The sequence below is a fragment of the Procambarus clarkii genome, chromosome 13, assembly GCF_040958095.1.
Source record: "Procambarus clarkii isolate CNS0578487 chromosome 13, FALCON_Pclarkii_2.0, whole genome shotgun sequence".
Classification (NCBI taxonomy): Eukaryota; Metazoa; Arthropoda; class Malacostraca; order Decapoda; family Cambaridae; genus Procambarus; species Procambarus clarkii.
In genome coordinates, this window is record NC_091162.1 from 31,788,618 (window position 1) to 31,804,768 (window position 16,151).

Consider the following 16,151-nt stretch of genomic DNA (forward strand, 5'->3'; position numbering starts at 1 on the left):
CACCAGTCTGCTTTGTAGAAGCTGTGAGCCACCCCCGGACGAACTCTGCCGAGTGTGTGATTGCCTGCCTGAGGAGTGGCAGTAACAGGATTCGCCGTGTCCGGGGGCTGGCTGGTGGAAGAGACCATCCACTGAGGTGACGACCGAGGAGGGTGACCAGCGAGTCACACGAGGCAGGCTCCTGCCTAGGGCTCGCAACCCTAGTATTAGTCGTGGAGTGGCCTGACAGCGAAGCTGACTAGTACCTGCCAGCTACAGGCTGGACTGTGGTTGTAGGCCATCACGACGAGGCACCCAGTGGGATTGTGGTTTAGTTGGCCGGTGGCCAGGGTGGATTCATCGTGGTTTCTGGGCCACGGAGGAGGAGACCAGGAAAGGCTACCCAGAGTGAGCATCGCCGAGTGTCTAGTGTCTTCGGAGGAAGACGAAGCTGTATATAATTGTGTAGTAATAATTCCCGTGTGTGACTTTTTACATATGGTGGTGGGAATATAAATATATATATATAAAGGAATATACATATACATTAGAATACTTGTGTATTTGTATACCTCCCCATTGTTTTAACTTGTGTTACGGAACACACCCCTTGAAAGCCTCTACTAACTTGGGGCTGGATACCCAAACTCTACTACCATCAGAGAAGAACCTGGTTGCATCCCAGTAGGGAGATAACAATAATAATTACATGTATTATAATTACATTATAAAATGTCATAGTGATGTTTATTGGGGTGGAATGGATTAATTCAAATCAAAAAATCAAATCAAAATGTTTATTTAGGTAAGGTACATACATAAAAGAGATTTTACAAAGAGTGGTGGATTTATAATTAGGGCTAGTACATACAATGCCTAAAGCCACTATTATGCAAAGCGTTTCGGGCATAAAAAACTTAAATGACTAAAGCTTAATACTAATTGAGCATAAAGAGTAAAATGAAAACATGGAAAGAAAACATAGCTGAAAAAGCAGCACAAATACAATTCTGTCGACAAACAGCGCTCTTTAAAAAAAAAAAACAGACATTGGATGACATTAGAGGGGTAAGGTAGGTTACAGGGAATTTATTAAGTATAGCTTCGTTTTAATCTTAAACTGGTTGAGAGAGGTATAATTGTTTTTCCATTATTTTAAATGGGGAAATTCGTTTCGCAAGACAAGTGTTTCACATGACAAGTTCGGTGCGGGAACAGATTAAATTCGTTAACCAAGGTTCCTCTGTATTAGACTTTGGCATCAGTCAGTGTGAATAGAGTTCTTAGGCCTACAGGGGACCACTGGCCCCCTCAGAGAGGCATGAGGGGCAATGGCGTATAGAAGTGCACACGTGATTTGGAGAATTCTATGTCTGCCACCGACTGGGTCAGGCACCTAGAAAGGTATGCATCCCAAAACAAACCCCTATTCTGGTTGAAACTACTACTGAAAGTCAAACAAGTAGACAGAACTCCCCAAAGACAAATGAGCAAACGAGCATGACATCACTTCGTGCCGCCCCACCATCTGCGCAGCTCCGCCTTTCCTAGGAGAGGAAAGGGGGAGCCCCAGAACCATCATGCCGGCTACCCACACCCCAGTTCTGAGGTTGGATGTAAAAAAAAAAAACATGAAAAAAACGCCGACCGGAGGGAGGGAGGGTTGTCGGGAAGAATCCAGGTCTCATCTAGAAAATGGCGTTTCATTACAGCCAACACTGGTTTTCTGGGGGAGCCCTTTGACTCCCTGGAGCTACTTACCAAAAGACGGAAAGAAAAGGGATGTACTCGGGAAGCCGTCGGCACTCGCTCCTCAATGCGAAGTCGAGACAACTGGCTGCAACCGCTAACCCAAAGCGACACAGGCTTGAATAGGCTCAGGAACATTGACCAGGTAGCGTGCAGCCAGAACCCTGTTAGACCGCCAAAAACCCTGCGCCCGAATGTCAGCCCAAGACATGTTACCGAAGTCGGCAGCAAGAGCAGCAAACTTACGAACGTCGTGTGCACGGGGATAGACCGCAGGCTATCTAGACTGAATAACCCTACGGACAACCTGGGAGACCCAAATCCTGGAAGAGGGAAGAAGGGAAACTGCATCAACCCAAAGCACGTTCTTGGACACAGAAGCCATGGCGCGCAAATAACGGCCGAGAGCCGCAACCGGACATAACACTAACCCCCTGCTTGCCCTGGCCTAACCAACCAATCATCCCCAAGGACCCCTCTAGAAAGCAGCCATTTCATCCTTCGTCAGAAAAGAAGGAGACAGTTACAGACAAACAAACCTATTACCAGAGCCATAAAAGCAGAAATCTCTGCACAGGAGGAGAGCATGAAGCTCCCGAACCCGACCCCCAAAGGCCAATGGCAACAGGAAAAAGAGCCTTGGAGAAGCAATTTTTAACAGAAGGGGGTCACTACAAACCGAGGGGATGAGAGATAAGAGAGCACCCTGTCCAATGACCAGGACGGCTCAGGCGGTGCATGAACAGGCCAGAGGTGAAACAACGCCGAGACAGCTTGCGAAATGGCACAGATGTGATATCGATGCCGAAAGCAAGCTGCAGCGCCTCCGCCAGTGCCGCATAATACGAGGCGAAAGTATTCGGCATAAGATGATGGTCTTGAAACACCCACGAGAGAAAGGACAAGACAACCTTACCAGAAAGTGAAGTAAACCAACGAAGAGACAAAAAGAAACGGAAGGACCGACAAAAAGCTTCTTACTGCCGCTGAGACAAAGCATGCAAGTGGGACACCATTACCAATGCCACCTGATAAAAATACCAGACGCGAAGACTCAAGGAGAAGATCGAACCAGCCACGTAATGAACCGGACCGATCTGCTGAAAGAGGCAGGGCCGCGGGAAAACCCCTGGATCTGATCACTGAGCAAGCAGCGCCTGAAACCAAGGCTGGGCCAGCCACCAAGGGGCCAATAGAACTACTCTTCCCTGGTAAGTCTCCCAGCGAGCTAGGACCTGGAGCAACAGTTGAACCGGGGGAGTGGGGGGTGGGAAGAGGTACAGGGAACCCCACCTTGACCAGTCCTGGAGAAAAGCATCGACCCTGATGGCCCACAGTTGGGAAAGGGTGCCACATATACCGGGAGATGCCTCGTCCACGCCGACGCGAAGAAGTCCACCTTTAGAAGCCTGTACGTCCGGCAAAGCCAACTGAATAAGTCAGCGTCGACCATCCATTCCATGGAAAGGGGAATGAACTGAAACAGGCCATCCACCAGAACAGTGGACACCCTCTGAACGTGAACCGCTAGGAGAGCCAAACCTCGAGAATTCAGCAGACGAGTCACCCGAAGTGACCAGACCAAGTGACATAAGGGGCATAACTGGCCGATCCCTCACAGTGTTCAAGAGAGAACTGGATAAGCACCTCCAAAGGTGCAAAGGATACCTGATCAACCAGGCTGTGACTCGTACGTCAGGCTGCGAGCAGCCGCGTCCAACTGCCTGGTTGATCAGTCTGGCAACCAGGAGGCCTGGTCGACGACCGGGCCACGGGGACGCTAAGCCCCGGAAGCACCTCAAGGTAACCTCAAGGTAGCCCTAAAGAACCAAGGACCGCATCAAGCCCCTCGGTTCAGGCAATGAACCACTGGGAAGCAGTCCGAATGGAGCCTGATCATCGATCTGCGAGCGACCCGAATCCTCCAAAGCGACATCCACACTACCGCGAACTCCCGCACCGTACTGTGGGCCCGATGGAAGGACGGACCCCACCGCCCCTGGGCGGCCTGGTGAACACTGGTGACAAAGCCCCAGCCAAGAGACGATGCGTCCATGAACACATCGAGGCAGGGCTCTGGAAGACACCAAGGCACTGAACTCCAAAAAGCCAGAAGAGGAAGCCAGCAACGCAGCAGCCAACGCAAGGCCCCCGGACAAACCCAGCAGTTGTGAGAGAAGCAAAAGGGATGACCCAGAAGTTTGCAACCAAGTTTGCAACCAAACTTGACCCAGCGTGTAAACGATCACAGCAAAGTCCAAACTTCCACGCATCTGCTCAAGCAACTGCCGAGTGACCAAGGACCCCCTCAGGAACAGATGACGGTGGGACTGCAGCCAGAGCAACGCCGTCAGTGTGAGAGACAGGGACGCTGTCCGGGAATCCCAGACAAGGCCCAGCCAAGTCCGAACCTCAGACAGGACTAGATGGGACTTCCGCCAGTTCACCAGAAACCCGAACCCAGCGAGCTGTGAAAGAACTACACCCCTGGCGAGCAGACACATGGACCGGCTGGAAGCCCACACCAGCCAGTCATTGAAGGTAGGCCAAAACCCGAACACCAAGCAATTGCAGATGGGCCACCACGACCCAGGTAAGACACATGAAAATGTGAGGTGCCAGATTCAGCGCGACAGGAATTCAACGAAAGCGGTAAGCTTGTTGCCCCACCACAAAACCTAACCAGTCCCTGAACCCCGGATGAATAGGTATGTGTCAGTACAAGTTCCAGAGGTCCAGAGACACCATCCAAGAGCCTGGCTCCAAGAGAATCTGGACCTGGGACAGAGTGGCCATCCAAAAAGAGGAGCAAGGAATCCAAGGGTTCAGACGGGACAAGTCCAGAATGAACCACAGATCCGCACAGTCCCGTTTCAGGGCTGGAAGCAAACAGGAAATCCACTTGAGGGACTGAGGTCATTTCGATCACGCCGAAGCACACCTTCTCCAAGAGGTCCTGATGAAGTGAAGGAGAAGACGCCTGCCCCAGACCCCCAGAGAGTAAGGAGCTGCCTAATTCCACCACAGGTTGGAAGACATGACCTGAAATGCTCACGAATCGTGGTACCAAGAGTGGGGAAACAGAACCAGCTTTACCCCCCGATTTTGGTCGCCTCTTTTGATGAGGCGACCCACGAAAGGGCCGGGACCTTTCCGTGAACCCAACTTGCGCGCAGAACGAGAACTGTGCCAACCAGATGAAGACAGTTCCCGAACAGGCGCCGGCTCAGAAACTGGCACCAAGGGCCCACCTTGACCAGCAGATACCCAAACCCTGGCACATCCTTTCCAGAAGCACGAGAGTGGCGCACCTCGGACAACTAACATATCTGAAAGAAGGACACAACTAACAGATGCTGCCTGCAAAAACTGAGTTTTTGAAAAGATGAAAATCTAAGAGATGAAAATCTAAGAGCCAGGGCCCAAGCAGAATCACACAGAGTGAGGATGGCCTGCAGATGCAAGAGGTATAAAACAGACACCACCTCCCAGAGAATAGGTGCATACAGCTTGAGCAGCGCCGCTGCCGCCCTAGCCACTGAAGTCAACGCCGCATACTACAATTCCGGCACTCGATGCCTCCATATCCTCCATAAGCCAGTCCGAGGACAGCTTGAGAAGGAAAAGAAGCAGAGGACCGAGAGCAAATGCCCGCAAGCATGATGATCCTCCGCAACCAAAGCAGCTGAAGGGGAAAGGACATGGACGTGCAACTGCAGTACACCAACCTCACGAGAAAGCACAGGGGTGAACAAGCACCCGTTAAGATGCTCAAGTAAGTAAGTAATTATCAAAAGAAGGCACCAAACCTGGAAGGCTATGTAGCACCATCAAATACGCAAAATAATCAGAGGGCGCTAAATATCACCAAGGATGCCAATACAGGCATACCTCAGAATGCGAGTTTAATCCGTTCCTGGAGACGCCTCGCCTTCCGAAAACTCGCATTCCGAAGTTAATTTCCCCATAAGAAATAAAGGGAAATGAATTAATCCGTTCCTGACTACCCCAAAAACCCCACATCAAACTAAATTTTATACCTAATTTACCTAATTCATCTAAATTAACCTACAAAACTGTGTTCCAGTTATTACTTACCTTGCTGTCGAGTGCTGTAGGCGTATGGAAGATGGTGAGGAGGGGGGAGGAGGAGAGGAGTTACTGTTTGGAAGGGGAGTCCCGTTCCATAATCACATCACATAACCCCATGCCTTGTAACACTATGGATACCACTTCTCTTTCTAAATTTTTCAAACCAGCCCCTGCTTGCCTTAAACTCTTTCTTATCTGCATCACTCGTTGCAGGGGTATTCTTTAGAAGGTCTTCGTGCAACACCCTGGCTTTCTCACAAATAATGGCCTCCGAAACACTATCACCCCTCAACTCCTTGTCGTGTATCCAAATTAATAACAACTTTTCCACTTCTTCAAGTATTTGTGGTCTTTGTGCCATTAATGTTCTTACTCCTTTTGCCACTTTAGCACCCATAATCTTATTTTTCTCCTGAAGTATAGTGCATATTGTTGATGTGGCTTTGTTGTACTGCCAACAAAGTTCAACAACACGTGTACCGTTCTCATGCTTCCGAATGATCTCTTGTTTCTCCTCTATTGTCATCCTCACATGAGCTTTCTGGCCTTTATCCTTACCACTGGCTCTCTTGGGACCCATGGTGAGATATATAATAACAAATTGTATAGACAAATCACCAAAAATCCAACAAAACACTGAAAATCCGCGAGAAGAATTGATGTGGGGGTAGTCACTGAGCGCGAGACAATGGTAAACTGAGGGGCGGCGGGGCGGAGGGGCGACGATCGCCGAACCACCACGTGCTAGGTCGGCCTGTACGCGTATCAACAAACTCGCGTCCCGAAGTAACCCTCGCCTTCTGAGACAAATTTTTGGAGTAAATACTGCTCGCCTTCCGAAAACCTCGCATACAGGGACAATCGCATTCCGAGGTACCACTGTACGAGAACAAAAACGCATAAGGCGAACGATATCAAAAGTATCCGAGTCACCAAGAATTCTATCGAGGGACAGGTGACCGCGAGGGGCGGTCGGAAAGCAAGACACACGCTCGTCCTGGAAGTCAGGACATTCAAGAAGGACATGCACGACCATAAGAGGGACAATGCAACTAGGACAATAAGGAGCAGGGCGGCGCTCCATCAAGTGACCATGGGTTAAGCGAGTATGGCCAATACGCAACCTCGTCAGAGCTGTTTCCCACCGCTGGTTACGGTGGAAGGAGGACGGCCACGAGGAAACACAACATTTAAGAGTACGTAGCTTGTTACCAGTAACAGACAACCAAGAAGCCTGCCAACAGGTAACGGACTGAGGAATGGATAACCGGGTAAAAGTCGGAATACGGAATGCCTTTACGAGAGATGGGACAAGAGCGGACAGCTTCCTTGGCGGCAGCATCCGCACGCTCATTTAAAGACACACCAATATGGCTGGGAACCCAACAAAACTCAACCGACTTAAATTTACTGTGAACGAGAAACAGCCAATGCCTGGATCTCGACAACTACTGGATGAACCGGATTAAAGGACCCGAGAGCCATGAGGGCACTACGAGAGTCAACAACAACTACAAAGGAAGACTGACAACGAGAAAGCAGGAGACGAAGAGCATAGAGAATAGCATAAAGTTCCGCTGTAAAGATGCTAGTCTCTGGAGGCAAGCGACACATATAAGTGCGATCAGGAAAAACAACAGAGTAGCCAACACCGTCCGTTGACTTAGACCCATCGGTGAAGACAGAAACGGAGTGGGAGTGAGAAGAAAAGTGCTCGAGGAAAAGGCGTTTTAGAACCGTAGGAGGGGTAAAAGCTTTAGTGATACGGGTCAAGGATGTACAAAACCGCGGAAGAGGGACCCTCCACGGGGGCAAAGAAGGAACAACACGAGGAGAAACATCAGAAATACGAACGGAAAGAGAATCCTGTAGGCGAGATAACCGGACAGAAAGAGGGAGGTGGTGAAGAGGAACAGGAACCGCAGGAGAGGTAAAAGGTAAAGCACGACAGAGGCGAGAGGAAGGATGTTGCAAGGACCGCGCAAGATAGCGAAGACAGTAGCGATCACGGCGGTCCTGGAGAGACAGGAAGCCAGTGTCAACATACAAGCTAAGGATGGGAGTTGAACGAAAGGCACCAGAACTGAGGCGCAACCCAGTATGGTGCAAAGCATCAAGACGGCGAAGAGTAGAAGGAGAAGCAGACGAGTAAGCAGGGCAACCATAATCGAGCTTAGACAGGACGAGAGAGGAATGTAAAGCAAGGAGAGTGCGCCTATCTGCCCCCCAAGAAGTATGGGACAAGACCCGAAGGAGGGTAAGGACCTAAGGACCTTAGAGCACTCAACACGGAGGTAAGAGATATGGGGAGACCAAGACAAACGAGTGTCAAGGAATAACCCCAAAAGCTTCGCGGAATCTTTGTATTCAAGGGGATGACCATAAAGTGACAAAGAGGGACGAAGAACAACCCGTTTCCGCGTAAAAGTCATGGCACAAGTCTTAGAAGTAGAGTACTTGAAGCCATGATCTGTGGCCCAAGACGATACGGCATCAATTGCAAGCTGAAGCCGGCGTTGAAGGAGAGGCGAATCATCACCCTGACAACAAAGGGTAAGATCATCGACATAGAGAGCAGAGAAGACACCAGAAGGAAGAGAGGAAAGAAGACCATTGAGGGCAACCAGAAAAAGCGTAGTGCTCAGAACACTACCCTGGGGCACACCTTCGTATTGCTGAAAAGAGGGAGAGAGAGCGGTACCAAGGCACACCCGAAAGGAACGATGAGAGAGAGGAAGCTGCGGAGAAAGAGAGGGAGATGACCACGAAGGCCAAAAGAATGAAGTTGAGATAGGATATGATAACGCCAAGTGGTGTCGTAAGCCTTTTCCAGGTAAAAAAGGACGGCAACAACGGAGGTCTTCGCAGCAAAAGCAGTACGAATATAGACCTCCAAGTTCACCAGGACATCTGTCGTGCTGCGGCACTTGCGGAAACCAAATTGAGAAGGGGAGAGGAGGTGATGGTGTTCCAGGAACCACATCAGACGAACGTTAACCATACGTTCAAAGAGTTTGCAGACACAACTTGTGAGAGCAATAGGGCGAAAGTCCTTAGGGGAAGTACCCAGAGACCCCGGTTTGCGAACAGGGAGGACAACGGCATCGAACCAGTCCTCAGGGACTGACGACGACTCCCAAATCCGATTATACAGACTCAGTAAATACTGAGACGTGCTCGGAGGGAGATGGCGAAGCATCTCATAATGAATACCATCGGAGCCCGCCGCAGTAGAACCGCAGAGGGCCAGGGCAGAACGAAGTTCAGAGAGAGAGAAGGGATCATTATAGAGAAGCTGAAGATGAGTGCAGAAATCTAAAGGACGAGACTCAAGGACAGGTTTACGAAGAAGGAAAGATTGGGGAAGATGAAGACCAGAGCTAACAGAAGAAAAGTGGGAACCCAGTTCGGAAGCGACCTGCAACGGGTCCGCCACAAGAGTATCATGGAGGTGAAGGACCGGTGAAACATCGGGAACGAACTTACCCGCTATCTTGCGGATACGCTTCCAGATCTGGGCCAGAGGGGTTTCGGACGTAATTGTTGAGACATAAGATGCCCAAAATTCACGTTTAGCCGTACGGATGGCCCTACGGGCCACCGCACTCGCTTTCCGAAAGAAAAGAAAAGAATCGGTCGTCTGCCTACGGCGGTGCCTCTTCCATGCTGCACGCTTACAGCGGACAGCCCGAGCACAGTCCGCATTCCACCAGGGAACGCACTTCCACGGACCCCGAGAGGAAGAGCGAGGAATAGAGCGGAGGGCAGCGTTGAAGACAGTGTCATGAAAAAGGAGGAGAGCGCGAGAGAGAGGCAGAAGGGAGAGGTCAGAGAGAGCAGCACTGAGGGTAAATAGGGTCCAGTCTGCCTTAGCAAACTGCCACCTAGGGAAAGAGAGGGAAGGGCGAAAAGAGAAAAAGGAAACAAGGATGGGGAAATGATCACTTCCATGGAGGTCATCAAGAACCTGCCACGTGAAATCTAAGTAAAGAGAAGAAGAGCAGAGAGAAAGATCAAGACAAGAAAGGGTGCGAGTCCGAGAGTCCAAATGAGTGGGCTCACCAGAATTCAGAAGAGACAGGGAAGAAGAGAGCAGAAACGGCTCAAGGAGGCGACCCCGGGTATTCGTCAGAACGTCACCCCAAAGGGAATGACGACAATTGAAGTCACCCAGCAGGAGCACAGGCTCCGGCAAGGAGTCTAGGAGGTGTTTCAAATCAGGAAGAGAGAGCGGGACACTCGGGGGGAGATAAATGGAACAAACTGTGTACCATTTCCCCACAAAGATGCGAGCAGCAGAACAATGGAGAGGCGAAGGAAAAAGTAAAGGAACAAAGGGAACATCAGCACGAATCAAGAGAGCAGAAGAATTAGAAGCCCCAGCAATGGCTGGGGGGGGGGGGAGAGAAAGGAATAGCCACAAAAACGACCAGTACGAGCACCAAGCATTGGCTCCTGGAGACAGACACAAAGGGGCGAAAACCGCGAAATCAGAAGTTGGAGTTCGAGGAAATTGGCGTAATTACCTCGAACTTTCCATTGAAGAATGGACAACGACGAGAAGAGAAAGGACAAAACCAGAGAACAAGGAAGAAACCAAGGCGAAAGAGCAACAGAGCACGTTAAAGAATATCAGGGTCGGGATCAGGGTCAGCAAAGTCAGGGTTAGGGGGCATGGGTAAACTGAGCAAAGACGGAGGGAAGGAAACGGGAGAACAGATCAGAGGGGGGCGGGCGGGGTCCGGAGGAGGAGGAGGAGGAGGAGGAGGAGGAGGAGGAGGAGGAAGAGGAGGAGACAACGGAGAGGAGCAGTCAAGGACAGCAGCAGGAAGAGGGGGAGTAGAAAGAGGGGAGCGCACCCCAGCAAGAGCAGCAACCGAAAGGGAAGCAGGGGCCAAAGAAACCTCCATAGCAGGAACAGGGGGCGCAATCACTGAAACGGGAGGGGAAGGAGCAACAGAACCAGACGTAGGAGCTGAGGAAGAAAGCGAAGCCTTCTTACTTGCCGGGGAAGAGGAAGGAGAGGAGCCAGGCTTACGCTTCTGACTTAAAGAGACCGGTGTCCCAGCAACTATGTACCGGGCAACGGATTCCAGTGTCTCAACAGGAGAAGCCGAACGAGAGCACACACGACGGCCGCTAGGAGAGCGATGGACATCCGCCCGCACCGACAGGCGGTGGGGAGAGCCGATAGATGGAGGAAGAGGATGGGAAGGAGGATCGGAGGGGGACGAGGAAGAAGACACAGGAGACACGACAGACCGGGTAGAAGGAAGGGGAACCCCGGACAGAGGACCAGGAGGGAACCCAAAGGAACAGAGGAGGGGGCAGTGGGCGCATCAGGGTCCAAGGCCCAGAAACGGTTGTGAGTCTGAGGAAGGCGGGAAGGACGAGGAGAGGAAGAGCGCAACACGCGAGCATAAGAGATATTAGCATAAGGCGGGAGCCAGCGAACCTGGCGTCTCGCCTCAGGGAAAGATAAACGCTCCCGGTGCTTCAAGTTGAGGACGGCTGCCTCAAGCTTGAAATGGACACACGCACGGGAGAAGGTAGGATGGGCCTCACCGCAGTTGAGGCAACGAGCCTGGGGAGAAGTGCACTCCGACTTAGAGTGACCTTCACCACCACACAAAGGACACCCAATATGCACCCAATATGGGGAAGGGGACCTAAACTCATTAGAGACTCGATTCATCACAGAGGCAAAATCCGGGGCTCACAGGAAGTAGGCACCCAGGGCCTCCAGAATCTCCGCAGAGGAAATTCAAGAGGTAGAAAACCTCTGGAAGGTCAGGGCGCCTGACAGCTAAGCGGACAGCTTTTCAGATTTGTAGTCCTGAGGTTCCGGGTTCGATCCCCAGTGGAGATGGAGACAAATGGACAAAATGTTTCTTTCACCCTAATGCCTCTGTTACCTAGCAGTAAATAGGTACCTGGAAGTTAGACTGGGGGGGGGGGTAACAAAAAACCAGCATTGAATGTAATGAAACGCCACTTTCTGGGTGAGTTCCGGAGGCTCCCCGGAGCTTACCAGGCTGATATGTTAATGTCAGACTTTGGCATCAGTCATGTGTACGAAGTTCTTATGGGCCTACCGGGGACCACAAGCCAGAACCTGGCCCCCTCAGAGAGGCAAGGGGGGCAATGGCCTATAGAAACCCTCGTGTGATTGGAAGCATTCTATGTTTGCCATCGACCGGGTTAGGCATCCAGAAAGGTAGGCGTCCCAAAACAAACCCCTATTCTGGTGAAAATTGCAACCAAAAGCCGAACAAGTGGATAGAACTCGCGAAACAAAACGAGCAAACTAGTCGTCATTCGTCGGCACCCCGCTGTCTGCGCAGCCCCCCCCCCCCCCCCCCGGGAGGGGGGGGAGGTTATCTCGAGGTTATCTTGAGATGATTTCGGGGCTTTAGTGTCCCCGCGGCCCGGTCATTGATCAGGCCTCCACCCCCAGGAAGCAGCCCGTGACAGCTGACTAACAACCAGGTACCTATTTTACTGCTAGGTAACAGGGGCATAGAGTGAAAGAAACTCTGCCCATTGTTTCTTGCCAGCGCCCGGGATCAAACCCGGGACCACAGGGTCACAAGTCCAGTGTGCTGTCCGCTCGGCCAACCGGCTGCCCAACGACCGGCTGACCGGGGAAGGGGAGCCCCAGACCCATGCGCCGGTGATCCACACCCCAGTTCTGAGGCTGGATGTCAAAAACACGCAAAAAAAATGCCGACCGGAGGGAGGGAGGGATGCCGGGGAGCCTCCGGACTCACCCAGAAAATGGCGTTTCATTACATTCAAAGCTGGTTTTCTGGGGGCAGCTCCTATGGCTCCCCGGAGCTAACTACCCACAGAGGAAAGAATAGGGACTTACCCGGGATGCGGATGCTGCTCACTCCTCAACCCGAAGTCGAGACAACTGGTTGCATCTGCCGACCCAAAGCGACACAGGCCCGACCGGGCCCAGGAACATTTACAAGGTAACAAGTAGCCAAGACCCTGTTCGACCGCCAAAATCCCCACGCCCGAATGTCAGCCCAGGGCATATTGCCAAAGACAGCGGCAAGAGCCGCGAACTTGTGGAACTTGTAGGCACGGGGATAGACCGTAGGCTGGCTAGCCTTAATAACCCTGCGGATGACCTGGGAGACCCGCACCCTCGAACAGGTTAGAAGGGAAACTGACTCGACCCATAGCGCATCCATGGACACAGAAGCCGTGGGGTGCAAATAACAGAGGAGAGCCGCAACCGGACACAAAACATGATGCACCCCCGGCCGAACCAATCAAGCATCAACAACCAAAGGGCCCCTTTGGAATGCAGCAATCTCATTCATTCGTCAAAAAAGAAGGAGAAGGCTCCAAACGAACAAAACGATCACCCCGACGGAAGGAGCAGAAATCTCTGCGCCGGAGGAGAGCATGAAGCTCACCCACCTGACCCCCAGAGGCCAATGCCAACAGGAAAAGAGCCTTCGAAAAACAATCCGGAACCGAGGGGGCCACAACAAAACAAGGAGAAGAAAGAAAGGAGAGCACTCTGTCCAAAGACCAGGACGGCTCAGGCAGCACATGAGCAGGCCGGAGGTGAAACAACGCCCGAGACAGCTTGCAAAACAGTGCAGACGTGACATCAACGCCGAAAGCAAGCTGAAGCGGCTCTGCCAGCGCTGCACAATATGAGGCGACAGTGTTAGGCATCAGAAGACGGTCCTGGAACAACCAAGAGAGAAAGGACAACACCACCCTAACTGAAAGGGAAGTATAACAACGAAGACGTAAGAAGAATCGGAAGGACTGCCAGGAGGTTATCTTGAGATGATTTCGGGGCTTTAGTGTCCCCGTGGCCCGGTCCTCGACCAGGCCTCCACCCCCAGGAAACAGCCCGTGACAGCTGACTAACACCCAGGTACCTATTTTACTGCTAGGTAACAGGGGCATAGGGTGAAAGAAACTCTGCCCATTGTTTCTCGCCGGCACCTGGGATCGAACCCAGGACCACAGGATCACAAGTGCAGCGTGTTGTCTGCTCGGCCGACCAGCTCCTCAACCTCCTCCTCAGGGAACCTCATACTGCCGCAGAGACGAAACCCGCAGGTGGGACACTAATAAGGAAGCCACCTGATCACCATAGAGGCGATGATAAACTCGAGTAAAAAATACCATGTGTGAAGACTCGAGGAGAAGATCGAACCTGCCATGTAACATACTGAGCCGATCCGTTGGAAGAGGTGGACCCGCGGTAAAACCTCCTGGTTCGGACACCGAGCAAGCAGCACCTGAAACCACGGCTGGGCTGGCCACCAAGGGGCCAAGAGGACAACTCTCCCCTGGAAAGTCTCACAACGAGTCAGGACCTGGAGCAACAGCTGAACTGGAGGAAAGAGGTACAGGAACCCCCACCTCAACCAGTCCTGCCGAAAGGCGTCGACCCCGACGGCCTTGCAGTCAGGAAAGTGCCCCCACATACAGGGGAAGGTGCCACGACCACGCCGACGCGAAGAGGTCCACCTCGGGGCCACTGAACGTCTGGCAAAGCCAACGGAAGGAGGCGGCGTCGACCGTTCATTCCGTGGAGAGGGGAACGAAACGAGACAGGCTGTCGGCCAAGATGTTGGACATACCCCACACGTGAACTGCCAGGAGAGCCAAACCCTGAGAACTCAGCAGACGAGTCACCTGAAACGACCAGCGCCAGAGAGCCAAGGACTGCATCGAACCCCCCGGTTCAGACAATGAGCCACTGGGGAGCAGTCCGAATGGAGCCGGGTTGACCCCCGGGCGACTCGAATCCTCCGAAGAGCAAACAACACTGCCGCGAACTCCCGCACAGTGCTGTGGGCTCGACGGAAGGACGGACCCCACCGACCCTGGCTGACCTGGTGAGCACTGGTCACAAAGCCCCAGCCGAGAGACGACACATCTGTGAACACATCGAGCGAGGGCTCGGGTAGGTGCCACGGCACTGAACCCCGAAAAACCCGAAGAGGAAGCCGGTGACACAGCAACCGACGCAAAGCTACCGGAGTCCGAACCCAGCGATCGCGAGAGAGGCGGAAGGAACATCCCCGAAGGAACCAGAACAGCCAACGAAGCCAAACCCGCACCTCGCCGACCAGACGAAGGCGGGTCCGAAGAAGGTGCCGAACCCGAACCTGATATCAGTGGCCGACCACGACAAGAGGAACCCCGAGCCTTGGCACGACCCTTCCAGAAAGGCCCACCATGGGACCTCCGGAGAACGAGCAAGTCCGACATAGGATGGCAAGAAGCCGAAGCAGCCTGAATAAACAAATTTTTTTTTTTGTAATTATCTAAGTGTAGTTACAGGATGAGAGCTACGCTCGTGGTGTCCCGTCTTCCCAGCACTCTTTGTCATATAACGCTTTGAAACTACTGATGGTCTTGGCCTCCACCACCTTCTCACCTAACTTGTTCCAACCGTCTACCACTCTGTTTGCAAAAGTGAATTTTCTTATATTTCTTCGGCATCTGTGTTTAGCTAGTTTATATCTATGACCTCTTGTTTTTGAAGTTCCAGGTCTCAGGAAATCTTCCCTGTCGATTTTATCAATTCCTGTTACTATTTTGTATGTAGTGATCATATCACCTCTTTTTCTTCTGTCTTCCAGTTTTGGCATATTTAATGCCTCTAACCTCTCCTCGTAGCTCTTGCCCTTCAGTTCTGGGAGCCACTTAATAGCATGTCTTTGCACCTTTTCCAGTTTGTTGATCTGCTTCTTAAGATATGGGCACCACACAACCGCTGCATATTCTAGCTTTGGCCGAATAAAAGTCGTGAACAATTTCTTTAGTATATCGCCATCCATGTATTTAAAAGCAATTCTGAAGTTAGAAAGCGTGGCATAGGCTCCTCGCACAATATTCTTTATGTGGTCCTCAGGTGATAGTTTTCTATCTAGAACCACCCCTAGATCTCTTTCTTTATCAGAATTCTTTAAAGAGTTCTCACATAATATATAGGTTGTGTGGGGTCTATGTTCTCCTATTCCACATTCCATAACATAGCATTTATTAACATTAAATTCCATTTGTCAAGTGGTGCTCCATATACTTATTTTGTCCAGGTCATCTTGAAGGGCATGACAATCATCTAAGTTTCTTATCCTTCCTATTATCTTAGCATCATCAGCAAACATGTTCATATAATTCTGTATACCAACTGGTAGATCATTTATGTAGACAATAAACATCACTGGTGCAAGAACTGAACCCTGTGGTACTCCACTTGTGACATTTCTCCAGTCCGATACATTGCCTCTGATCACTGCCCTCATTTTTCTATCAGTCAGAAAATTTTTCATCCATGTTAG

At 51.4% G+C, this 16,151-nt stretch overlaps 1 protein-coding gene across 16 annotated transcripts in view; it reads right to left on the reverse strand.

The window, feature by feature from the left end:
• The window catches only part of LOC123757282 (peroxisomal acyl-coenzyme A oxidase 3-like), a 546,669-nt gene that overhangs the window by 12,723 nt on the left and 517,795 nt on the right, over window positions 1-16,151 (reverse strand). The gene's annotated exons all lie outside the window — the stretch shown is intronic.